This window comes from Lathamus discolor, chromosome 5, assembly GCF_037157495.1.
Source record: "Lathamus discolor isolate bLatDis1 chromosome 5, bLatDis1.hap1, whole genome shotgun sequence".
Classification (NCBI taxonomy): domain Eukaryota; kingdom Metazoa; phylum Chordata; class Aves; order Psittaciformes; family Psittacidae; genus Lathamus; species Lathamus discolor.
The window spans coordinates 40,510,398-40,538,367 of NC_088888.1; the positions used below are offsets into that span (position 1 = coordinate 40,510,398).

General features: G+C 40.1%; 1 protein-coding gene across 3 annotated transcripts in view; it reads left to right on the forward strand.

Annotated features, from left to right (window-relative positions):
- UTRN (utrophin) overlaps nt 1-27,970 on the forward strand; it is a 386,987-nt gene that overhangs the window by 222,165 nt on the left and 136,852 nt on the right. The gene's annotated exons all lie outside the window — the stretch shown is intronic.

Here is a 27,970-nt window from a genome sequence, read left to right on the forward strand (position 1 = left end):
TAGTTCTAGTACTGTGTTCATTTAGCTGCACATTCACATCTGTGGAAGGTGAATTTTGGGGATGGCACATTGTAAGTAGCTTATAAGCTTAACCAGACATGATCAAGTTTCAAACAATGCTTATTCTGTGGAATAATCTTCTAAAGCACAAAATATTTTTTATGTCACTGGTCGTGGAGACTGTATGTTCTAAAAGAGGTATTTTGTTTTTAATGTTATTCATAAACTTATACATGGAATTTCCACAGTGACAAGGAATAATTTTTTCTATTCACTATTTTCAGATTTAAATTAAATGCATTAGGAACATTCAAAATATTCTTGGGTTTTTTTCCTTCTCATCTGTAATGCTGACGTTGTTTTGTAAGTTCGTGATCTCGCTCTTGTCTTCGCTTCATCCCTGGTAGAACTGTCTGGGGCTGCCTTTGCAGATGCTCATTGCCTCCACTTTACATCCTGCAGTAGCAGTAATGTTTTTTCTCTCTTTGTTGGCAAAATAATTATAACTCCAAATGACATTCTCCTCAGTTAATGATATATAGGAATGCAAAATACTCAGTCTTAACAGTTTAGTTGAGCTTTGATGTAGGCAACATTTTTGCTATAGACGTAACTCAATAGGGTCATTCAGCTCCTCACAACTGTAAACTTTCCTGCTCTGCCAGCCTGTACTGAAGGCAGGTGGGCAGGAAAGGAGGGTGTCTGGGGGGTGGGGGGGAAGGGAGGGATGCTCCTGGGCACACAGTGCCCAGTACCCTGGTGTGAAAGTACCCAAGTGCTGGTGGGGAAAGGAAGGGGCCAAAAGAGTATAGTTCTGGTTATATTAATTTAATCAAGATAAATAAAGAAGGAGACTTTATTTATTTATTTATTTAAAGTTGCTGTAATTAACATACGTCCTCCCCCCAAAGAACCATAGCTGGCTTTGTGTTATTGTGCTTATTTCAGCAAGCAGTTAACGTGTGCAGAGTATAGAGATTACCTTATATCTGATTATGTCTTGTGGCAGTGAACTGCATTTGTAGGTCTATTATAAATTCATTCATTTCTTACAAATGCTGATGTATGATCAGTTGATGTGGCAGTGGCTTATGGCATTGGTAAATCCACTGCTTCTAACCAGGCAATATAGCAAAATTTTCCAGTAATAACAAATAAAAAACATACTAGAGCAAGAACATATTTTTTCTTAGTGTTTTCAATAATTTCTATAATTCATTTTTGTAACCTCCCCATACACAATTACTTGGTTTATAACAGTTTGCAGTGTAGCGTTTTATAAAGGCTTGGTTTTTCTTTTTTTTTTTAATCTTACCCAAGTAGAAAATAATAAAAACAAAACCTCCTCCACTACTTATTGCCTTTTCTCTTTTGGATTTCTTCCTTCTTTGCCCTTTGCTTTAACCATAAATCAGTATGCTAGCTGTTTCTACTGCTTCATTTGTTTTAATCACCTTTTGTATTATTTCCATTTTGTTCATCTCTTGTCTTTTAATTATTACATTGTGCTGCAGGTACTTCAGAAAATAGCTTAACATGAGCTTAATAGTTCAATATGTGACCAAGAAACTTTTCTCTATATGTCTGTTACATGCAGAAGGTCCTTGAGAGACCACATGACCTCTGTGGCCCTATTTTCATGTCAGTAGTTTGGTTGTAGCATGTAGCTTACTAAATAATGAACCTAATTTATTCTAAACCAAAAAAGTACGGATGACTTTTGAATTGGTTTTGAGTAATACATTACCATAAATAGACTTTTAAAAAATGTGCTTGTATATGTACAGACAAGAATGCTTAAACCAGGTGATTAACACTGAAGAATCTCAACTGACACTATTGTTACCTCATTTAAAACATGCATTTTAGGTTTGGTATTTTTTAGTTTGAAAGAGCTTTACAACATTAATCTCATCACAAGAATCTCCTTTGAATTGCTTTGAATTCAATTTATTTATGCCCTCATCATGAGCATCAGTTATGTTAGGAGGCTCATCTGTAAAAGCAGACAACTGTATTTTCTGTATTCCTTGTTTAATTGGAGAACTTTGAAGTTGTTGCTGTTGCTTTTCTCTGCAATCAGTTTCAAAGGAAATTCTTTTCTGAAGGGGATTTGCATCACAAGATCATGCATCATCTTCAGGACTGATGAGAGAACTCCCAGGGGTTCTCCCACTATTGTGAATGAATGTAGTACTGTAATAGCTCTCAGAATCTGGAGACGGATGGCAGGGGTTTTTTTCTCTTTTCTGTGGAAAATATAGATGTAGGATTTATATTAAAAAATCAATTGTTGGTAAGTAACTGGTCTGTGTTTGTCCGAAAGAGGCCTTTAATTGTCCAACTGAGAACTGTTAGGTAGAAATGCTTTCCTTTGAATTAACTTACATTATCATCATTGGTATGTTCCCAAACCATAATCCCAAGAGCAAGAAACAGATTCTTATGCCTAAGTCTTCTATATGTCTTAAATCTACCATAATCAAAAGAGTACAAAAAATATTGTTGCATTGCGATTGGAGGGGTAACCTGCCTTTCTAAAACTCCTTTGAAAAGTTGGCTACTTGATTACATGAGAAATTCCTTCTACTTAATTCAGTGCTGCAGGATTTCTTTCCTTGATTTCCAGCTGGGCTCATTGGTTGATGGCTGGCTGATATCTTGAGCTCGTGACATTTTTCACTTTTCCTTCCATTGTAATTCTTCTTTAAATATCAGATTACGCTTCTCTTTCTGGATAAATGGGACAATATTCTCCAGAGATAAATAATTCTCCTTGCTTTTAGTGGTACTGGGCCCTTGGCTTGGATTCAGTTGCATCTTTTCTACCTATTAATTGATCTCACTCCATCTCCATTGTGTCTTGCTTCCAGCAGCCCTAAGTGGTGAAGCTTTTAGCTGCTCTTTTAGCCTGCTCTTGCCAGATGGCATTGAAAGGAATCTCCATAGGTGTGTTCAATGCAGTCTTCCCAGTTTTGATCCAAATATGACTTATATCATTAACTCCTAATGAGGCATTTGTATTCCACCCTGTGGTCAGTAATGTTCCCCAAATTCTGCAGTCTCTCCTCCATGGTCATCAATCACTGTGGTCAAACAAGGAAAAGGACAGCCAAGAAAACTGCTCAGTGGATATTGCACATACCTATGTTGGGGCAACTGAGACTTTAAAAAAATAAAGCGTAAACCAGAGGCTGGAAAGAGAGGCAGATGCTTCTCATTTTATTAGTAATTCAGAGCTTAAGTGAACTAATTTGTATGTGCCACTTAATCATCTGTGTATCCTTCTGTCAATGTCTTTCAGTTGTCAGGAGATCATGCTTCTTGAACTTTCTCTCACTTGCTTAATCCTCAAATTTATCTCAGATTTGATGCGCTGCATGGCCTATAGTATCCTTGCCATGCTAAGACCAAAAATTTTTCCCACATGTGGAAGAAATCTGAAAATATTTTGAAACTTGTAAATGTTAAATAGCCTGTTTTCCTTTGCCTCAAGTATTTCCTGTCTTGTTCAGTTGTAATTTGTTATGTTTTGGAGATTAATATTTTACAATTTTCACTTCCAAAAAGTAAGGCTGGTAAGTGAAAAACTGCATAAAATACTATGTCACCTTTCAAAAACAGAAAACGAAGCCACTTCTGAGATGTAAATTTGTAATATCAAGGTTCTGCATACAGAGCAGATCTCAAATGGAGCTCCTTACTTAAGAGTCTTTGAACTTCTTCTCTCCAAAATACACTTTTTCTTATTGTTGTTTTAGAGTTTTGAAAGCCCATGTGTTCATCTCAAACTTCAAGTTGGGAAGTAAATATTTGAAAAGCAGGTCAAATATAGCATCTGGCAGGCTTTTTTTGCTTCTGTTCCAAGTAATTTAAATAGACTAATACAGTTACTTAAATACAGTAAACAACTGCAATTTGAAAGATTTTTTTTATTTTAATTAGGCTTAATGTTTCTCATGCTCTTCCAGTTATTCCTCACTCTAGAGAATTTCTACAGAGATTTCCAGTAAGATCTTCCCTCTTCCAGTATGTCTGGCAGCTTCTCTGTTCTCAGAGAGGGAGGCTAGCTGGATGCTGCTCAAAGTGATCACTGCAAGAAAAGCATTTTTTTTCATCTCTCCTAGGATTAACTCATCATCTGTGCTTTCTGATAGTATGAGTCATTCCTCCTCTCTGTTGTTAGACACAATGGGAATTGGTGGCTGCTTTAGCTGGGACATTTCTGTCTGATTAACTGAATATAATTGCATTGGGTATGTTTTGGCAATTTAAGCGTTGAAAGTTTTGAAGATCACAGAAATGAGAAAATTTAAAATACGTTATAAAGTATGGTTAAAACTTGATCCAAACCAGGTCTGTTTGATTCAAATGCAGAGATGTGGGCCCCTAAGAGAGTCTACTGCCATTAATAAAGAATTATTGTTGGTGTTGTAGTATATTTTCTATGTGTGCAGTGCTTATTTTGGTCTGGTTTTATCATTCTTAGTATATACTTTAAATTAAACTTGGATTTTCAAGTAGATTTTTCTCTATAACTTTACCTGGGGAAATATCAAATGGGGGGCTTCTGTTAATAAAATAGCCTAAAGCTACAATCTACAGTGTTCCAGTATTTAGCATGTTACTGCCATTAGCCTAGGAGGTGCAGATACTCCTATGTGATTTACTAAAATTCTGTGTGTTACTGAAAATAGTTCATTAACTGGTGCTGTGGGGACACACTATGAACACAGTGAAGCCAGCTGCAAGAAATTTAGAAAGCACAATTCGTACTCTTTCATTTCTTCCAGATGTTAAATAAAAGATGGTGTGAAGAAGGGGAGACTCCTTTGACTCCCTTCCTAGTTTAAACGTATGAACCCCCACCCTTACTCATTCGACCTGTGATTTCAAGAGCAGTTCTGGAAGTTCCTGCTTCTGTACTGGTATAAGACCATAACTCAAGTCAGTAATAATTATCTAAACAAGGACCATATGATGAAAATGGCATCAAGGCAGCGTAGCTTACAGGAAAAAAAAAAAGTTTGGCATCATTAACTCAAATACAGTTTTTACGTTTTATATTGCAAAATTGTGCAGCCTTTTTAGATTAAGAATATCTATACTTTATGTGAACTTCTATATTTGACAGGTTTTATGAGGTTTATATGGGTTTTAAATTAAAATATCAAGCAAATTACAGCAAGGAAGAACTGTGTATTCAAAATGAAGCTTTGCTGCAAGTGTAATTAATGTTCAATAGGAGCAATATAGATGTATTGTGACTATACTAAAATGTGCACAATTGCAATAATGATTAAAATTTCTAAATAGTAGCAAATAATCTGAAGATATTCAGAGAGAGATACTTTAAAGTTCCTACAAAAAGTGTACATTTCAGTTATGGCTTATATCAGCTACTTATGCTACTCTGAGTCAGTATGTGACTTTCCTTGATTGCTAGTGTGTCTTAAAGGATATTTTATTTCTTTTCGCAGAAGTAGGGTACAGTTGTGGTACAGTTGATTGCAGACATTTTCTGCATCATATATTCAATTATTCCATTTCAAATGCTAAAGAGGAATTTTTCCCAAAATGAGCAAAAGTTCTTGATCGGGACACAATAGTTTTAAAGGTTAGAAGTTCAGTTCTTAACTCCTGAAGCAAAATGTTTTTATCATTTTTCCCATTATCTGTCTGGAAAATTGCACTGTTTCCACTTGTAATTTTTAAGTAAGTTTAATTGAACAATGTGTAATAGGTTAATAATTTAAAAAATAGTTAAATAAAGCTTATTCTGGTTAGGCTGTTAATTATCAGCAGGATTAATTTCAGCTCAAATAAGGTACCTTTAAGCAGAGACATGAATTGAAAAAATGCAAACAGTAACAGCAAAAACTTAGGAGTGATTGAAATGTTTTTGCATAAACAAGGTGATAATTTTTTTTGGATGTAGCATCTAAAATGGATAAAGGACTTTGACAGAGTTATCCATTTAATCCTCTTCAGAATCTATAGGTTGTTACAATAGATTGCAAATGTGAGATTCTTGTTTAAAAATAGCAATAATTACCTGATACCTTGCCTATTCAAGAATATTGCATGGAAATGGATCCTCACAGCTTGTGTTAGTCACATGTCAAATAATATTGTGGTTGGTTTCTGCCTTTGGTTCAGTACAAATATTTGCTACGTTGATGTACTGTTTAACAAGAATTAGCTTTTTAATTTGAAACACTGAAAGTCAGTCAGTCAGTCAAGTTAGTCCACAGCTACGATGCCTGGAAAAGGCTTTCCAGTCACTTGTGTTACAGAGAATAGCATAGGTACTGTTGATGCAGTGATTTTGTTTATAGGTTAAAGGTTTGCCAGCTGAGCTTTCTTGCTTTAATATCTAACTGTTGGTGGACCTGATCTGCTTTTCCGATCCTTTTGTTGCATACTCACCTTTGGTACCTTAAAAACACAGTGGTATTTTTCAGGGGGTTCAATGTACGTACTTTTTAGTCATGAATTTACAGTGTCTCAGTTCCTGTAATGCAGTGATAAATGAGAAGATTCATGTTGCAGTTGTCCAGCAGCTTTTTCCACACAGGATGCCTATTTCTATCAAAGCTGCCATACTGTGTACTGTGTTTTAGGTGAATCTGTTAAAGATGAAGAATAGTTTAGCCTGATTTTTGCTGTTACTCAGCATGTTCCATACCTTGATCCGCATGGGCTCTCATTTAGAAAGCAGCACCAATTTAGCATTTTTTGTTCACTTTTTAAGGATTTCTTCTGTGTGTGTGTGTGTGTGTGGCTTTGTTGTTCCCATGGATTTTTGCAGGTGGATATCTTGAGAGCCATTAACAAAATCCAAATAAAAAATAAAAAATCTTATTGGTGATTTAGACTAGACCAGATGCTTATCTAGCCATCCAGAACATCAGCAGATGGTGACATGGGAAACATGGTGTTCGTTGATTGAGGTTTATGCAGCAAGCGTGTGATGTTTGGATGTTTCATTTTCATTGTGGCAGGACAGCTGCATATCAGCATAACTATCTTTTCCATCCTAAAAAAAAAAAAAAAAGCAAGCAACAATCAAAAGGGCTGTGTGTGTGTTCAGTGAGTATTGACTTTAGCAAATTAACAGTCAGGAAAATGTCGTGCAGTACTTGCAGAAGTATCAAAATGTAAATTAAATACAAGAGAAAATTGCAAAAAAAAAAAAAAAAGTCAACAAACATTCCTGTTTTCCAAGGGTCAGGGTACTACAGGTATTTGCATTTCCTTGTTGTTGATTTGTTGTTTTGTTGTTTGGTTTGATTTTTTTTCTGGAATATCATTGCTGAAAGGTGTAAATCTTATTAAACGACATTCTGGTTTGGTGGGGTTTGCTGCTCTCTTTCTTTGGAGTCCTTTGTTTTTTATATTAGAAAAATCTTTTGGATGAATTTTGCTTTCTTTTAGAAGTCTACCATAACAGCAACCTCTTCAGACATACTGAAAATGTAGCAAATAAACCCAAATTGGGTACCCGAGCCTTCCTGAACATCTTATTTCTTCATTTTCTTATTTAATAAAGGTAGCAGTAGTAGTAATTCTTCCATTCATGAATGTCAAAGTACTTTAATTGTGGTAATGAATTGTGGTAGCCAAATTGTCCTTGTTTGATATAGCTAAGTCTTGAGGATCGGGTGGGTGTTGATCTGAGGTAACACAAGATCTCCCAGCAAAATGGCTTCAAGCACTGAAGAAGCAGCAGGTGTCATTCTTACTTCTGTCTCCTCTCTCTTTTCTTTTCTGCATACCTTCACCTAGTGCATTAAGTCTTTTCCAGACTGGTGTGGCTATGTGTTGTTCGGATTTTTTGAAGAGATGGAGATGTAAATTGTCAGATGAGCTTGTCTGGTGGACTTTTATCCTGGTATCCTCATGCTTACTGATCTTTAGGCTTCATGTTTAGTTATACACTAAAATGTTCCACAATTGCATATTTTTCAGACATTATTGCTTTCTAGCACCAAAGCTGTATAAAAACTGTTTTTCTTTTCTTGACAACTGGAAGTGCTTTTTTTATTACTCCTACTTGAGCATATCTGAGGTCAGTACAGCTTTTCTCTACTTTTTTCTTTAATAGATATTGAGAGGCAACAGCTAAAATAGATATAAAATCTTCTGAAATCACAAAAAAAAAGAATTAAGTGTGCTTCATAAAATATTCATGGTCCTCTTCCCACCCCTCTTTCATTCCTTGTAGCAGTTTCAGCAACACTGTTATATTAAATAAAACCAAATCCAAACTGATTTTAGATGTGTAACTTGATTTGCCGTATTCTTCACTAGCAAAATTATATACTTAATGAGGGGAAAAAAGTTTTTAGATTTCATTAAGATCACAAAAGCAGTTACCTAAAAAGAGGTAAAAAAAAACCCAAAAAAACGGGTGTAGTGATTTTTATTCAATGAATGTAGCACCCTTATGGGAGATTGACCCTTTTATATTTGCAAAGGATACTCTTAGATTCCGCTGTAGGAAACGCAAGTGTTAATTTTCAACTCTTTTTGCAGCAACTGTTTTCAGATCTATTTTATATAAGCTTAAAGACTAATTTATCATTGTACAGAACTTGAGATACTGGTTTTGGCTGAAGAAGAGGGCTGGAAGTCTGTAGGCGCTTGCAATAACAAAGATATTTGCTGTACTCCCTGTATTTGGGTATGCTTTCCTGATGCTTGTTTGCATTGAGAGGGTAACACCCACATTTTGTGCAGGGCTGCTTTGTCAACTTCCAAAAGCTGGAAGAATTTCAGAGCCAGGCAAGAGATTATCTGCATGTTCTGAAGCCAAAATAATTTCTGAGTGATGGTGTGAGATTCTGTGACCAGGGAAGATGTATTTAGTTGCTACAACCCTCAGGCATGGATGTTAGCGGAAGTTGAGTAACAAGTATTTTTGGTCTTGGGTGGTGCCTGTGGCATATCACTTAGGAGAAGGGTGTTTGCTGCCTTAGTCAATAAAGAAGACTACTGTTGGGCTACTTTAATGTAAATGGAGTACTGGCAGTGCAGGCTGAAATAGAGATGACTGGTGGAAAGTCTTGCGCATACGCGAAAAGAGGTTAAAGAAAACTCAGGCTAGTGTCACTAACAAAGGCTGCAAGATCGCAGGCTAAACTCTCATTAGGGCTCCAGGAAGCCATGTGGAAGTTTAACTGAGAGAAATTTATTGGGAGCCACGCATCACTGGGTCTACTGCTTGCAGATCACCTTTCCTTCAAATGAGCTTGTCTGCAGATTAAATGAAACTTCATAAATTCCCTTTTTGGCAGAATTAAGAGCCCATTGACCCTGTCAGAGCATGAAATTTCAAACTTCCTTCTTAGACCACCAAACTCTTCTTTCCTTTTCACTGAAAGATGACTGTGCGCTTTCAGGTGACATTGTAGAATAGAGCTTAATCAAAGAGAAGAACTGTCCAAGCTCAGCGTTCCTTTCTCCTTTCCCCTATGCTCAAGGTGATTTTAAATGCCTTTTGAGTACACTGTGTAATGGACAAGGCAGCAATTATTCCTTGTCAAATTTATGGTTACTTGATTATTTACACCAGCTGAAAGAGGCCAAAATCAATGGGAGCTCTTTTGTGCTAACAGTGGAACTTCATTTTATCCCTGTCAGAGACTTAATTTGCCTCAGCAACTGCTATTGTCAAAGTAGGGCAGAGCCTCTTTCCCCGAAGACCTTAGACCAAAATTGCTAATGTTGCTCTCCTTTCTGCTGTCCTAAACAAACAGAAAACAGCCATATACAGAAAATGAACTTTATAAATTTACTACTCATGAATGATGTCTGTTATTTTCTGGTTCTCTGTAAGATAGTTCCATCACCACCCTAGTGTGTAGGTTTTAAAGTTGATTTCAGCAGGACTCTGTTGTAAGCTCAGAAATTCATCATTCAGTTTTAAATTAACATATTCCTTAACCTGTGATGGCTGCAGCTACCCCAAGGTGCTCACTCCCCAGGAGAGCTCTGAGAGTACTGGAGGAAAATGCACAACCCGTTACAGAGGAGAAATTTCTTTAGAAAGTGTTAGCTTGCGGTAATAACAGTGAAGGCTTCTTTGTTTTTAGAAGTGTCTGACACAATGGAAAGAAGCATTTGTCATTTACAGTGACTTTTTGGACCTATAGAATATCATTCTTTGGGCTTCATTTCCTTTCAGGCAGGCTTTCACTTGTGTTTGCTTTAGTTATATAAACACTAGGCTTTGCTGAGATGCTTACTGCATTTAAGGTCCGCAGTCTCAAGGGGAGTTGCAGATGGTCCAAGCTTGTTTCTTAACTAAACTGCTCCTTTCCAAGTCTGTTTGCTCTTGAACGCTCTCTTTTTATGTGTGCGTGAGAAGCACAGAGGGAAGAGAAACCACATATGCACAAATATGTGGGTATTGTTTGTTCCTTGGTAGTGAGGAGTGTCAGAAAGCAGTCTGGAATGGGTCTGGGATGATGACAGGTAGCACCTTTGGGAAATGCAAGCAACCTGAAGAACCTTATTCAAGGCTGGTATGTCTAAATATCTCGTTTGCGTTTTGAGGAAACAATAAATAGCTAAGCATGAAAGGTCACATTTTTCATCTTGCATTAGTAAGCATACGGTCAATTTTGGGGTTTTGCTGTTTTTCTTAAAGTAACCATAGAACAGTACAGAACTGATGGACAGGGGTAGAGCAGTTGATGTCATCTACCTGGACTTGTGCAAAGCGTTCAACACTGTCCCACGTGACATCCTTCTCTCTAAATTGGAGAGACATCAGTTTGATAGGTGGACCACTCAGTAGATAAAGAACTGGCTGGATGGCCACATGCAAAGAGTTGTGGTCAATGGCTCGATGTCTGGCTGGAGACCGGTAACGAGTGGTGTCCCTCAGGGATCGGTGTTGGGACTGGTCTTGTTCAACATCTTTGTTGCTGACATGGACAGTGGGATTGAGTGCGCCCTCAGCAAGTTTTCTCAGTTGCTGAGGTGAGTAGCTCGAGAGAGGACGCCTTTAACACCGGAGCCGGGGAGAGATCAGCGTCCAGGAGCCTCAACTCAGAGCAGCCAGAGCCACCGACGGAGCTTCAAGTCCTCGACGGGACCTGCCCAGGAGCTGGCAGCTCTGCTGAAGCGAGCAGGGACTCACAGGGGGTGGAGCCAGGAGCAGCGGCACCAGCCCTGAGTGGGTAAAAACCTGCCCCAGGGAGCACAGGCAAACAGGAGCGCGGCGAGCAGAGCGGGATGAGGCAATTTGCGCAGGCAGGCGAGCGGGATGGTGAGCACCCGTCGTATGGGCAGGGCCCGGTCTGGGAGCTCTGCTCCAGCTGCTCCGGCGGTGCCCAGCGTAGGCACCCAGACAGAGCCAATGAGAGGGGAGGCTGCAGCGCAGAGCTCGGAGTGCAGAGAGTGCCTGCACTGGTCCTGTGAGGGAAAGGAGCACGATGGGCAGGGCTGCACTCGGAGCGCCCTGGTGGAGGTCCTCCTGCAGCAGGGGCTGAGCTGCGGAATGCTATTAGCGGGCTGCAAGATGTCAGGGTAGCTGAGAGGAAGTGGGGCTGCTTGCTCCAGCCCCATACTGTGAAGGCGCCTCAAGCTTCCCCTCCAGCTCATGAAGGAAAGAAGGAGGCCACCAACCCGGGAAATTGGGAATTGGTGACAAAGAAAAATAACAAAAGAAGGAGGAAAAGGACAATTAAAAGCAAGGAGCTTCCTCCTAAATCTGTTGTCCCCACGCAGAACTGCTTTGCTGTCCTGCAGGAGACTAACGAGGAAACGTATTTGCACCACAAACAGCCGGATTATGCACAGGTAAAGATCTCTACTGGCGCTACAAAGAAAAAGCGGGGGGGTCGTAGTAATAGGGGACTCTACTTTGAAAGGGACGGAAGCACTCGTCTGTCGGCCTGACCCCATCTCAAGGGAGGTGTGCTGCCTACCAGGGGCACGGATCAGGGATGTTACAGAGAGGCTGCCTGCTCTAGTAAGTTCCACGGACTATTACCCGCTCCTGGTGATCCATGTGGGTGCTAGGGATATAGATAGTAGTACACTGGGGACCATAAAGAAAGACTACAGAGCCCTGGGAGAGGTGGTCAGGGGCTCTGGAGCGCAGGTAGTCTTTTTGTCAATTCTCCAGGACACAGGGGAGGACCAAGAAAAAGCTAGGAGGATTGGCCAGGTCAATAGATGGTTAAAAGGGTGGTGTCATAGTCAGGGGTTTGGGTGTCTTGAGCACAGGACTGAAGTTAGTAGGCCAGGTATACTGGGGGCTGGTGGAGCTGGTCTGGTGAAGGGGAAGAACAGTTTTGGTAGGAGGCTTGCCAGACTGGTCAAGGAGGCTTTAAACTAGATGTGTTGGGGGAGAGGGGCATCATTCCATCCAAACACACCCAGTCAGTTGCCAGCACCTATAATAAATGCTCGGAACAATGTACATACATTCCAGCTGCTCCAGCCAATGGGCCGGCTTCAATTGGAGCTCGGCTTAGATGCCTCTGTACAAACGCCCGTAGCATGGGGAACAAACAAGAGGAATTAGAGATGTGTGCATGTTTACGGGGATATGATATAATAGGCATCACAGAAACATGGTGGGATGACTTCTATGACTGGAGTGTTGGAATGGAAAGTTACAGGCTCTTTAGAAAAGACAGGCCCGGCAGGAGGGGAGGCGGAGCTGCCCTTTATGTTAGAGATAGGCTGGAGAGTATGGAAGTCTGTCTGGGGACAGGTGAGCAGTTTACAGAGTTTGTGGGTCAGGGTTAAAGGGAAAACAGCTGTGGGAGACATTACTGTGGGAATCTGTTACAGGCTGCCTGATCAAGGAGAACCTGTGGATGAAGCACTCTACAGACAGATAGGAAAAGCCTCACGCTCGCAGGCCCTTGTTCTCATGGGGGATTTCAACCACCCTGACATCTGTTGGAACAATGGCACTGCACGGCACAAGCAATCCAGGAGGTTCCTCGATTGTGTGGAAGACAACTTTCTTCTGCAAGTAACAGGAGCCGACAAGGAGCCGACAAGGAGAGGTGCCATGCTTGACCTTGTGCTCACCAACAGGGAAGGGCTGGTTGAGAATGTGGCACTCCAGGGCAGCCTTGGATGCAGCGATCACGAGATGGTCAAATTTGAGATCCCCAGGACAGTGAGAAGAGCGTGCAGCAAGCTCACTGCCCTGGACTTCAACAGAGCAGACTTTGGCCTCTTCAGGAGCCTGCTTAGTAAGGTTCCATGGGATATAGCCCTGGAGGGCAGGGGGGCCCAAGACTGTTGGTTGATATTCAAGGATCACCTGCTACAAGCTCAGGAGTGCTGCATCTCAGCTAGAAGGAAGTGAAGCAGAAGGGCCAGGAGACCTCCTTGGATGAATAAGGAGCTGCTGAGGAAAATTCAAATGAAAAAAGAGGCTTATAAAAAGTGGAAGCAAGGACAGGCGGCCTGGGTAGAGTACAGGGATGTTGTCTGGGAAGCTAGGGACCAGGTTAGGAAGGCTAAGGCCCAGTTAGAATTAAACGTGGCTAGGGATGTTAAAGATAACAGGAAGGGATTCTACAGGTATGTAGCAAACAAAAAAACAGACTAGGGACAACATAGGCCTCCTGAGGAAGCTTTCGGGAGACCTGGCTACACAGGACTTGGAGAAGGCTGAGGTCTTCACTGGCAAAGGCTCTGACTGCACCACCCAGGTCTTAGAAGGTAGACGCAGGGACTGCGAGAATGAAAACCTTGGGCCCACTGTGGGAGAGGATCTGGTTCGAGACCATCTTAAAAATCTGAATGTGAACAAGTCCGTGGGACCTGATGAAATCCATCTACAGGTCCTGAAGGAGCTGGCGAATGAAGTTGCTAAGCCACTGGCCATCATATTTGAAAAATCATGGCAGTCAGGTGAAGTTCCCGACGACTGGAAAAAGGGAAATATAACCCCCATTTTCAAGAAGGGGAAAATGGAAGACCCAGGGAATTACAGACCAGTCAGTCTCACCTCTGTGCCTGGTAAAATCTTGGAGCACATTCTCCTGGAAGGCATGCTAAGGCACATGAAAAACAACAAGGTGCTTGGTGACAGCCAGCATGGCTTCACTAAGGGAAAATCCTGCCTGACCAATTTGGTGGCCTTCTATGATGGGGCTACAGAATTGATGGACAAGGGTAAAGCAGTTGACGTCATCTACCTGGACTTGTGCAAAGCGTTTGACACTGTCCCACACAACATCCTTCTCTCTAAATTGGAGAGATATCAATGTGATGGATGGACCACTCAGTGGATAAAGATCTGGCTGGATGGCCGCACACAAAGAGTTGTGGTGAATGGCTCGATGTCTGGCTGGAGACCGGTAACGAGTGGTGTCCCTCAGGGATTGGTGTTGGGACCTGTCTTGTTTAACGTCTTCATCGCTGACATGGACAGTGGGATTGAGTGCGCCCTCAGCAAGTTTGCCGATGACACCAAGCTGTGTGGTCTGGTTGATATGTTGGAGGGAAGGGATGCCATCCAGAGGGACCTTGACACGCTTGTGAGGTGGGCTGATGCCAACCTTATGAAGTTCAACCATGCCAAGTGCAAGGTCCTACACCTGGTCAGAGCAATCCCAGGCACGGCTACAGACTGGGCAAAGAAGAGATTCAGAGCAGCCCTGCAGAGAAGGTCTTGGGGGTGCTGGTCGATGAGAAAATGATCATGAGCCGGCTTCAGTGTGCGCTCGCAGCCCAGAAAGCCAACCGTATCCTGGGCTGCATCAAAAGGAATGTGACCAGCAGGTTGAAGGAGGTGATCCTGCCCCTCTACTCTGCTCTTGTGAGGCCTCACCTGGAGTATTGTGTGCAGTTCTGGTGTCCTCAACGTAAAAAGGACATGGAACTGTTGGAACAAGTCCAGAGGAGGGCCACGAGGATGATCAGGGGGCTGGAGCACCTCCCGTATGAAGACAGGCTGAGGAAGTTGGGGCTGTTGAGCCTGGAGAAGAGAAGGCTGCATGGGGACCTAATAGCAGCCTTCCAGTACCTGAAGGGGGCCTATAGGGATGCTGGGGAGGGACTCTTCATCAGGGACTGTAGTGACAGGACAAGGGGTAATGGGTTAAAACTTAAACAGGGGAAGTTTAGATTGGATATAAGGAGGAAATTCTTTCCTGTGAGGGTAGCGAGACACTGGAATCGGTTGCCCAGGGAAGTTGTGAGTGCTCCATCCCTGGCGGTGTTCAAGGCCAGGTTGGATGAAGCCTTGTGTGGGATGGTTTAGTGTGAAGTGTCCCTGCCCATGGCAGGGGGGTTGGAACTTGATAATCTTGAGGTCCTTTCCAACCCTAACTATTCTATGATTCTATTCTATGATTCTATGAAACTCTAGCACCAGAAGAGACCTGGACAATTCAGTTCTTAGCCTTCATCCAACTGTATGTCATAAGTGGGGGAAATATAAAGTGCAAGGGACCTCTGCCCTTCATAGCTCTTTGGATCAGCATATTTGAAATGTGTGTGCTCACCATGGGTGCTACCTGCCATGCCTTACTGGTGCACTCATTCTTGCTCTTCTGTATTGGTCTTCTGTAGAAAGTGCATTTCAATACTTACTTATTCCACGCAGAGATGAATGTGCAGTGGTTCTTCCACCACCACAACTTAACAGAAGATCTTTTTCTCTTTTGTTCTTTCTGTGTGTGCTTTCTTTCCCCTTCCTTCCCTCACTGGCCCTTTAAACATGCATAAAGGGCAACAGGATTTGATCCTACATGGATCAAACACTTGCTCATGTATATTTCTTCTTTGGCAGCATGACTGCCAAGTCTATTTTTCCCTCACTCATACCAAAATTTTTCAGTGCCAGCCAATTTCTCATGAAGCCCCCCAAACCAAAACTACCTTCAGGAATTTGCTACCTGATCAAAAGCCAAAGTGGATTGAATTGCAAATGGTATAAGATGACTCAGTGTTCTTGTGTCCTTGTGAAGCTGACTCTAACCTTCATTTTACCCTTTTATGTGCAAATTTTCAGCTTCCTTTCTCCAGCACAAACTCAGAGGCATCTGAAAAGTGGGTGGAGTCCTTGACTTTAAATGAGAGTTGAATGAGAATAAAAGCATACAATAATTTAGTAGAAATGGTGCGTCTGACCAATGTTAAACAATGAAAGCTCTGCCTGAATAAATTTGGAAAACCTATTTATTTCTTGTAAAGTAACTAGCAGTAAAATGGGGCTAGAAAAGCTTTAGGCATATTGTATTTAAATAAGCCTCTTGTTCAAGCCAGAGCTAAAGCTGCACTTATGGATAATGCAGCTTACATTTTATTTCAAGAGTAAATATTATATTATCATAATTTCAATTGTAAATGCTCTTTACTTCTGTTAACAGGCCACTGATAAGATCTCTATGTGAGCCTCTTAGTTGATAAAATGGCACAGCATGCAGAAAGATAATAAACCTTCTTTAAGGAAATTTGGTTCTGTGCTTAATAACTTTAGTCAGATGAGATGTTTCAGAAGAAAAGTGTGCTTGCAGCAGTAGCCCTAAGAAAAGCAGCAGCCAGTTCTGAGTACCTCTGCATGAGCATGATAAAATCCCTTAGCAGGCTTCCATCTTGCATGCATGTCTGTTCTCCCGAGCACCTTGTTTTCTGGATTTGACTTACCTCAGACTAAGGAGTGACAGTGCAGCATTTGTTACATGCATTGATGTGTTGCACAGAGCTGGTGTGCGGCTGGCAAAAATGCTAGACACAGCCCGTTTTGGCCTTTGCTCTTTGCTTTGGTTTTGAGCATATACAAGAAGATGATTAAGACTTTCCCATTCTCTGCCTTCCTTCTGTCTTCTGAATTAAACAGATTGGCAGCAGTTTTTAAGCTTTCTGAGGGTGTATCCTTTAAAACATTGATTACTACCAACAGCTTGAGTTGGAGAACATACTGAGAATATTCATTCTTGTTCTCATTCATCCCACAACAGGTTTGAGATTCCTGGAACAGAGCTAGTTATCATATCATAGCATAGAATATCAGGTTGGATGGGAGGGACCTCAAGTGATCATCTGGTCCAACATTTCTTGGCAGAAGCACAGTCTAGACTGGGACAGATGGCCCAAAACCCTATTCAACTAATCCTAGAAGTGTCCAACACTGGGGATTCCAGCTCTTCCTTTGGGAGATTATTCCAGTGGCTGATTGTTCTCACTGTGACTTTTTTTTTTTCCCCTCTAGTGTCTAATGGGAATCTCCCCACGTGTAACTTGTACCCATTACCCCTTGCTTTTTCCATGGGACTCCTTGTAAAAAGGGAGTCTCCACTGTCCTTGTAGCCACCGTTTAAATACTGAAACATGATGATAAGGATTTCCCTGAGCCTTTTCTTTCTAAGGCTGAACAAACAAAGCTCTCTCAACCTTTCATCATATGCCAGGCTTCCCAATCCTTCCATCATCTTTGTGGGCCTTCTCTAGACCCCTTCCAGCCTGTCCACATCTCTTTTGTATAGCAGGGACCAAAACTGAACACAGTATTCCAGATGTGGCTTTCAAAGCACTAAGTGGGATAATGACATCTTTATCTCTGCTGGTGATGCCCTTGTTGATGCAACCTAGCATCCTGTTTGGTTTTTTTGCCGCAGCAGCACACTGTTCACTCTTACTGAGCTGTTTGTAGAGTGGGGGGGCTGAATTCAGAAGTGCCACAGATGCTAAAGGTGAATTCTACAGATGCCATAGACTTAATCTTTGACATCCATCTGCTTTTCTGGGTTTTGTACTGAAAATACAGAAAATGAGTCTAGTAAACTGACTGTGTTTATTGGAATAAGTTATCAAGTAGAAAGCTTGATTACATACCAGGCATTAAGGCAGACTGGGCTTTTTTTGTCATGTTTATCTAACTGTGCTGAGCTCAGAATTATCTCATGGGAATAAGGGTGGAGTTTGGTCAAGCACCTTCATGTCTCTCCTTCATATTCCACTGAAAAAAAAATCAGGCAGCATACTGAAAGTAAAAAACAAATGAATGGAGGAAAAAAGCAGCCAAAATATCTTTTTTCTAGTTTTACACTTAAATAAGCAAACACAAATTTGCTACTAGAGATCATATATAGCAGCTTTAGAAGAAATTAGATAGGAACTGTATGGTGTGGTTTTGGAAGGTGCATCTAAACAGGTGCTTTTTTTGCTGAGACTTTACATTCATTTCTCACTCTGGTAAATGCTGGGAATTACTTTCAGAGATTGGCTTATTGAATAATAGAAAAAATAAAACAAAACCAACAGAACAAATAAACAAAATGAACAAAACCAAAAGAAAACAAAAAAGGATGGGAGTGGAGATTAAAACAACCTGTCTAAAGCAAAAATGATGGGTCAATCAGAGAATGCTTCTTGCTGTAGGAGATGCCAAAAGAATAAGCAGCATGACAAAAATACTGCTTTCAACTGTCCTGTTACTTAAGAGCATATGGTAGTCCCTTGGAAGCCCTTAGATAATGGTTATTGTAAGTTTTAATATGGAGATAAGATATAAAATCCAGCATACAGTGGTGCTGTATGTTCCCTCTGATACTGTCTGAAAAGTGAAGTCTTTTATTTACTGTTCTTAAGTTTTAAGGCCTTTGGATGTGACATGTCTCTGCTAACTGTAGGGCTTTATAACTGCCTTGGAACTGTATTTTCAATCAGAAACAGGCATTTTTAAAGGTGACCTGGGCAATTTGAACTTTACCTTTATTCTTTAACCTGAAGTGTTGCATGACATTGTTTCATTTTTCCCTTACTGATTAAAGCAGGATTAATTAATTTCTGATTACATGTGCATATAAAGTTCTAAATAGCAGAACTGTCACTCCTGCACGTGGAGATCTCTCTCATGTTCCTTACATGTTTTTGAGTTCTAAGCAAGGAACGTGAGAATGATGTTTCCCATTTTCATGTTAGCTGCAAAATAGAATGTTTTCATCTCTTAACAGCATTAAGCATTTGCGGTTCTTGATCAGAACTTACATTTTAAGGCTTTTTACATTAGCTGCAACACTTAGTAGTACTTATGTAACTTGACCTTAAAAAGTTTAAAAAAGAGGAAAGAGAGAATTGTTCTTTTTATGTGTTCAGTAGAGATAGAGGTAAAAATATTAGCTATGATAAAACCAGAGAAGCTAAATTAATAAAAAAAAAATCCAATTATTTTAAAAGTTCAGAAACAAAACCCAAGGAACCCTTAAAGCCTCTAACTTTCCTTCCACCCTTCCACTTCTGATGCACAAAATAGCTGCTTTCGCCTGGTAGCCCTTGAAACACAAAAATTTAGTCACATTTATTTGCATGTTAGTTACATTTTAAAAAATCTAAAAGTATAGCTTGCATTATCTGACAGCTTTAAAAGCTGTTTGTGCTGCCAAACTGATAGAATGCATTCACTTAATCATCAATGGTTGTCACAAGTCAACTCCTATAATGCATATTTCTGACTACTTGAAAGCTAATAAACCTCTCCATTTCATGAATATTCTATACTAACACAGATTATTATTGGATTGTTTTCTATTCCCTTAGCTTTCTACCCTGCTTTTGGTATTCTTATGCTGAGGAAGATGAGGAGTAAAAAAGTGAAGAGAGAGCAAATGAACCACAAAATATCTTGCAGTTAAAATATATAAATGTATTGAGTGTTATGAGCATGTTTAGACAGTAAGATCACTATCGTTTTCATGAGGTGACATGTAGGAGTTTTTGTGACCAAAGATTCAAGTGTAAATTTCCTAGAAATAGAAAGATGGGAATTTCATGCGCAGCCTCTTCAATTCTGAGAGGGAATTTGAAGTGCTATAGTGATTTTGTTCATCGTGTCTCTAGAGCCAGATGTTGCTGCTGTGTGGACTGTATTTACAGTGTCGAATCTAACTTCAGCAGTGGTTTAGGAGGAGGACATGAGGCAGTTTTGTTGTTGCAAAAGAACTTTTTGCAGAAAGAATCAAACAGTGTTCTCGAGGGGATGCAAATCTCTTTTCTGATTAATCATAGGTCTGCTGTGATTTCATTTTCTGGCCCCTGATGATTCTGGAGTTTTATGTCCTAATCACTTGGTGGCAACTTCACTAATGGAATTTAGCTGAACTATTTTATTTATCAATGAAACATTTACTAAATTTGGTAATAACCAGATGAGTTGCTTCCTGTTTATAGGGCTTAATCTTGAGAGAGGATTCTGAGGTAAATGTGGTTGAGAGCATTCACCTAACTGCATAATGGACACAAAGTAGATAAAAACAAGTAAACAGAGGCATAGATACAAGCTCACAAACTAAATGGAACACAGTCAAGTTAGTTGGCTGAAAATGCTTGAAATATCAATTCTCCCACCTTAGTTTTGTAACTGTATTTTTCTGTAATCCCTGATAGCTATGCAAACTTCTTACTGCGTCCAAATTCTTTAAAGGATAAAGTAGAGATGACGGGCGTCACCTGCCAGAGCAGTCACTGGGAGTTTACTCCAGGGAAAAGATTTGCCCAATATGCTAAATAGGATGAAGTTCAAAAAGAAGAAAAATAGCAGGTATTAGCATACTGAGCTCAGTTATGCCTCTCCTGTAGCAGACGTGTTGTAGGTGTAGAGAAGTACTATGCTGTGAGCATGGGTGCCTGGAGGCAATTTTAAGCTTGGAAATCATAACAGCTGCCAGGTACTGGGGGACAGGCAGCTGAGCAGAGGAAAGGATTTATTGTAACTTTTAAAAGACATGCTAAATCTCCTTCCTTTGTCATATTCATGGGAGGAGGGTGGCTTCTTACCTTTTCATTCCCTGTTTAGAAGTGCTTGCTTTGAACAGATGAAGACTCTCAGCGCTATGCATGACCTGCTTGCGGTAGTTGTGGAAATTAAGTTCTCTGCACTCTTGCTCTTCTCCAGTCTTTGTGGTACCTTCTCTTCCATTCCTAGATGCTTTACACATCTAACTTGAAGCACCTCACATCAGAAGAGTCACAACTATGTTTTAGATGGTTACTTCCTGAGACTTCCAATCCTATTCTCCCTTAAGGTGTACCTGGCAGCTTCAGCACTATCATTACACACTAGATGTGGTAAAAGAATGTGATTTATTCATCTAAATTACATAACCAATGAGTTGGATGAGGGGATCATTTCACACTTAGGGAAAAGAATTAATACTCTTTCTGAGCTACAAAATTTAAACACCAGTTTTATGACCAGTTTTTAGGATTTAATCCCATTGTTTGAAAAAGAATTTAGATTACAACAAGGTTGTCCTATGGTATTAGTCATTAAGGCTTTTAAAGTAATCCCTTCATGACGTATTACTTTACTTTCTCCACTCACAGCAAAAAGTTCAGTTTGGTTGATGAGGCATTGTGGGTTGCTGCTTCCGTGCAGCATCCACAGCATGAAAAAATTTAAATTAAATGTTAATGGAACATCCCTGTAGTCCAGAGTCAATGATCTTTTGTAAGTGAACTTGGGAAACAAGCAAACCCTCAGTCTTCTTGGTAAATTAGTGTGGTATACATTGGTAGCTCTTGACAGATTAGGAGATTGAGCCCCTGTGGTTTGGTGAAATTATTTAGTAGATTTCCATTTGTTATATTCACAAGAGTAATTTTCTTATGGCTGTTCTGCTATGGCATGTTAAACTTGATATAAAAGCACAATTCTGTATAAAAGTTATGAGCATTCTGACTGCATAGATGAAAAGTTTTTTCAGATAATACCAATTACACATTTTATACATCTTTTTAAATACAGATTATCATCTTGCTAATAGTTATGCTAGAAATTCAAAAGGCTTTTTTTATTTTTTATACAGCAAATATGTGGACTATATTCAAATATAGTATTTCAAGTTCACGGCTAAAAACCTTACAGCTGAATCAACTTTTTATGACTCAGATTAGAGTTCACATTGGATGGGGAGAGTCCAGTTCCTTGTGGAGTGAAGAAAAAAAACAAACCACAACAACAAACCTAAAAAGCCCAAACCAGCTAGATACACGTAATGCTTCTTATTCCTGAAAGATAAGGCCACTTAGTTAACTGAGAATATGAGGCAAGATAGAGCATAAAATAATACACAGGCAGACTGAGACAAAAGGTTGTGCTTGTGTACTTGGAGTGTGGCAAAATAGTAAATTATGCAGTATAACTGTAATGGCACTGTATCCTTGATAGGTGCTTGAATCTAATGCCATTGCTTAGCGGTAAAGTAGGAAGAGACTGTGATATGTTATTTGAATGAGATTTTTAATCCACAGGTATTGAGTTAGTGCTATAGAATTTGAGACACTCTCTGAATTATTTATGATAAACTCTGCAATTAAAACATGATTTTCATGGTCTTTCCACTATTCGGGTTGAGTTTTTGTCTAAAAACTAGTAAATCAGCTTTTCATCGGTCAGGGTTTTTTTACATGCCTTGCAAGAAATGTATCCTTTACCACGTAATAAATACATACATAAGCCCATCTTGTAGCAAATGATTTTAAAGATGTGTATTTAATTGGCCCATGTATTGTGCATGGATTTAATGAGGCTTTTCTTGGACTAAGCTGTCAGGGAACTGTAAAACTGTTCTCATCACTGTCAAGAAATTCTTAAGGAAAATTCCATTTTCAGGTTGGGATGAAACATTCAAAGTTCCATGTTTTTAACTTGGGAAACTGCATGCTTACTCTGGGTTGTGGGTTAATGCACTCTATAATCTTTTCCTCAGGTGTGCTGCCTTGGCAGTCTGTCATGTTACATCTCCACTAAGACAGTCACCCTCTTTTCAGTTTCACCTTGTTTAATAAAAGTGCTAATAAGTACATCTAAGACAACTTGTTTGTTTTGTTTCTGTGCGAGGAGAGCAGAGTTAAAGATGCTGTTTAAGACAGAAAGACCATGAAGTGCCTTGTGGCTTGCTGATTTCCAGTGTGATTATCTTCTACATGAAGAGTGAAAACCAGGAGGAAAGGCACCTAACAGTTTTGGAAGGTGGCTTCCCCAGCAAACTCTTTATAGACTGATCAATAGGAACATTTTATTTTGTCACCAGTAATAACTAGGAAGTAACACCTGATGATGAAATACATGCTGGGCATGAAAGCCAGATTTCATCCATACTCCCTTCTGCCTCCATCATTCTGTCAGTTAAGGACAGGATTAAAACTGTCATGTTCTGATCAGTCCCACAAGTGTTATTTAAGTGTCAGTCTGTCATACAGTAAATTTCTTAATAGCTCCGTGCCTGAAATGGGTTCAGTCATGGTTCTTCCCTGCATGCTTCCCTTTGACATCTAATCTCTTCTAGATATACACCAAGTATGAGGTGGTACTTTCAGATTTTTGTGTTTTGAGTATATTTTAGGCTGGGTGTAAAAACTGGTAGTAGGTTTTAGGCTGGGTGTTTCTGGGAAGTTCAAAGAAATTAAACCACAACTTACATTCAGGTCAAAAACATTAAAAAATCATGGTTGATTCATAAAGCTGAAAGCCATGTGTTGTGCAAAGAAGTTAAAAGCGAGGTGGAGGAGGGAAACCACCACAAACCACCCAGTCCTTTACTAATCTTTCGTGGCAATGAAGCGTTGCCTGTCACCAGGACTACCTTATCTCATCTAGAAATCTAATAAATTTTGTTCTTGAGATTGAAAGTCTTGTCTCATACCCCATTTTGTGAGGAAGGCTACAGTCTCTCTGTGCTTTACCTAATGCAGAACTGTATGGCTGAATTGGCAAGTATTGCACAGGGCAGGCCACTGAATGTGATTGGTGAATCCATGCAAAAATAACTCCCCAAGGCAAACTGATACCCTCTAGTCTTAAAGACACACATAACGAAAAAGTCAAACTGGTGCAGTGCTTTGACTTTAAGGTCTTGGAACTCCGCCAACCCTTTCATTTAATTCATAATCTGCATTGCAATCACCACTGTAATAGATACCTAATTAGTAATTTGGGCAATCATATTTACATGACTTTTCTGTTATCTTTCTGCTTGTTTCTCTTTATTGAGCGAGCTTGATTTGTCCATCTGTTTCGATGAATTCTTGATCCTTGGGGTACTCTGTTGCTTAAGGGATTTAGCTTCCAGCAGAGGTTATCAGCAGGTCTGTGCTGGAAGACTTCTGCTTAGTGAAACTTAAGTGTTGGTTCAGTTGATAATGAGCCTCAGTGTAGGACTGACCTTTCTGGAGCTATGTATTAACTCGGTATTTTAAATGGTGACCTACTGTAGAAGGGAGAGGGCAGCTCTCCCTCCTGGTCTGATCAGATTGACACTAGGTATTTTGCAGGGCAGGAGAAAATACCATGGTGCTTATGAACAAGCAAGTTTTTGTATTCTTGCCTGAAGCTGCATGTCTTGAGTTGAAACCAGGGTGTATTGATTTGCTGTAACCACCTATTGACCTCTGCGTCCTTTACATCTGAGTTGCACAAGGAAACACTATTCTTTTTATCTCTTTGTTGTTTTTGCTGGTTGTTGTGAGTCACGTAAGATATCTGTGTATAAACAACACGGTTCTTTCACTCTTAAGGTTGTTGCTGCTGTTTATTTTACCACTTTTCACCTAGAAACACCTCCCCCCTCCCCAACTTATTTTCTCTTTCTTTAATTTGTTTCTAAAGCCAAATTGTGCTTAGTATGACAATTTTCTTGCATTTTTTTGTGCATCATCTCAAGTATAAAGCGAATTCTTTATAGCATCTTTGTACGCACTTAATCTTGTTTTGAAGATCAAAGTCTGAAAGCCATTTATCATTTCTGAAATTGGGCTTTAGAGGTGTGTATAACATCATCTCTAAGTTGATCAGATATTTTTCTTTCCAGAGGCAGTGGGATAACTTTTTTCCCTCTTTTTCCCTGGTTTCAGTTTCATTGATTCTTCTGATTCACTTGTTTCCAGTAGCCTGACATTCAGTTACTTCTGAATTTATACTTGATAAAAAATAGGGGGAGTTATTGATTCTTTATAATACTAAGTTCTTAGATGTAGAATTTTGCTCTTAGTTTTATAATTCCTGTATTGTTTTGCTAATTGATGAGGCTCTTAAGTCTGGATTGGCAGGGTGTACAGTTCGGAACCCACACCTAAAACCAGTTGCTAGCAAATGTGATCATAGCTGTGTGTCACAGGTTGCTGTGCTGGCCTGCCTTTTTCCACCATTGATGAAAGTGTTCTTCTGTTCAAGTGCTCTTGCATTTTGCAGGCTGCTGTTAGTAACTTCGACAATGACTAGAAAGTGCTGCTAGCTGGTTGTATTATTTTTATCCAGTTTCACGTTATTGTTTAAGATGTGAGAAAATGCACCAAACTGCTCTAATACCAAAATGTGATGAGAAGTTCCATTGCACACAGATCTTCTGCAGCAGTACCTTCAATGTATTGGCAGTATACTGCTCTTCAGTGTCTTAAATTCCCATTTGTGGATTTTAGTATCTATATGAGGATTTTGGAAAGAGGCTTTGTTAACAGCACTGTTGGTGTTCTGCTCCTTTTCAGGTGTAGATCGTGTGTTTGTATCAGGGCTCACATATTTGCATGAGGATTTAGGCTCTCAGAATATGAATTTCTTTGGACCCTAGCATTCAAATTTTTCATCTGTGTGTGAACTATAGTTTTCACTATAAAATTTTCATTGCCAACAATGGATGTAGAGTCATCTTAATGGAAAATTATCATAAAGCTAATCAGGAAAACTTTAGTAGTAACAAGTAATGTAAAGCTGTCATAAAATGTACATTGTATTTCTGGAGCTTATGATCCAACATTGTCATGTCTACAGAACTGTTGCCTTTTCAAAGACTATATTCGATACGTGTCAGTGTAGAGCTTATTTCAGCTACTTTATGTTTCGTCTACAAATTCAGAATTTCTCAAATACTGCAGTGTGCTTTCATGTGAAAGAGAGACTGAGAAAGCTGTTATTCAGTACAGTTTTCAAAGCTGTTTTACTGGAAGCATTGATCCAACATTGTGTATGTACATTTGATTTCCTTTTACAGAATTCTTCAAAATTGTATCGATCTATATCAGAGGGCATTTGCATCTAATAGTATTGAAAGACCTAGAATATGTGATTTTTGATGACAAAAGAAAATTAGGAAGCACTGTATTTAAGTATGAAGCCTGAGCATAAAAGCAAAATTAATGTTGTATATTTGGATACAGTTCTGGAGTTACTTTTATTATAATCCAGCCTGACGTCCATTTTCATTTCATATGCATTAGCACCTCTGATATGGATTTAAATGCTGTTTTCTTGCTGTTTTGCATGGGTTTTTCCCTGCAAGAGCAGCAGAAAGAAGCCTTAGTGTGTATTGGAATCAGGATCCAAACATTGTGTTTGTCTTGAAGGAGGAGATTCTCAAATAGAGGTTGTGGTTAAATCTCTTGCAGGATGGTTTTACTTTTTCACTCCAGTGTGTTGTGGTTTTGCTTTCTTCTGTAAGTGGTTAATTAAAAAAACAAACAGGTTTGAATGCAATTTTAGATACTGTCTCATTAAAAATTGGGTGTTTTGTTCTGTAAGCAGTGGAATAATTTCAGATAGTTTGTGTTGACTTGTCAGTTGTGCACTAAAGCTGGTGAAGTTCGACTACCTTTGTTTGGAAAACCTTTTTCAGTTTATTTTGCAAGCACTTCCGCAGTTTGTGTAATATGTCCATGTAAAACATTTGAAGTACAAACAAAATAAGCAAAAATCCTGCTAATGCCAATATTTCTTTATTTTTTATTTTCTTTTCCCTCCAGACATTTTTAAAAATCCCAGCCCATGGTGGCTATATCAGCATAACCCACCAGCTGAGAATACTTTTAAAGACAATTTTGCCGTTGGTGACTTTATTGATACTTCATATGACAGCTGGGTGAAAATAAACAGAAAGTAAAAGCAACACATGATACCCAACATGGTCATAGGAGAACTGGCTGTAATGGGTTTTGCAAGTGATGGGTTGTTGGTTTGGTTTTAATTATGCACTTTCTGGCTTGCTGGCAACTCTTGCTGAAGCTGGTTTTAGCAGTTGAGTAGTGTGTGGTTATACAGAAAGCATTAATAGCAGCTTAAATAGGCCTTCACATGCACACAGGGTTTCCAGTGGGAATGGTTTGAAATGGAGTGATTTCCTAGTAGCCACCCTTGGGGTGTCAGGTTTCCTGCGGGTGAGCAAAGGCTCATGTGAAAACAATCTGCCTGCGCCAAGCCTGCCCTCATGAGCAGCAGCCGGGTGCATGTTGCCTTTGTGGAGCACTAGTTGCTTTTACAGCTCCAAAACCTGTCCAGTGACTAAACAGCTGCCTTCCCTTTCCAGGGGAAGGAAGAGGGGCGAGTGTGGGTTCTTGGTCTGGGGTTTCTGCAGCCTTAGGGGTGATGGTGGTGGTTTTCCAGCAGGGAGGCCTCCAGGAAGGGGGAGTGTGCTTGGCTTCAGAGCAGCACCAGGGCTGCTGGAAGGGAGGATGCTGATTACAATAATAAACAAATGCTGGGGATAGATTACTGCACGGCTGTCAGAGCAGACAGCGCCAAAGGGGGAGATCCCCAGCAAACGCTTTAGAGGTTGCAGCAAGACCCTTTGCTGGAGATTTTTTTTATGTCTTTCCTAAAGGAAGGAAGTGACTTTTTAGATTTTGTTTAATAGGCCTTGGCTGTTCTGTGGTGCAGCATCCCGTGGGTGAAGTGAAGCAGGCTGGAGATGGCTTGGTTACTGTCATAGCAACACCAGCCCAGCTGCAAGGGAGGCAGGGAGAGGAGAGGTGGGCTCCTGTCTGGTCACACTGGTGTGTTTCCTAGGCTGAAGTGTGCCTCATCCCATTTCAACTTCTCTGAAAAGCTGGCTTTTGGTGCTTTCTATAAACAGAAGTTTCGTTGGGGATTTTTCTTCTTCTTCTTTTTCTTTTTTTTTTTTTTTTTTACTTTTTTATTTTTTTTTTTTATTATTTTTTAACTTGGAATGGAGCAACATGGAAGGACTTGCTCTTCCTCCGCACCCTCTGCATCCAT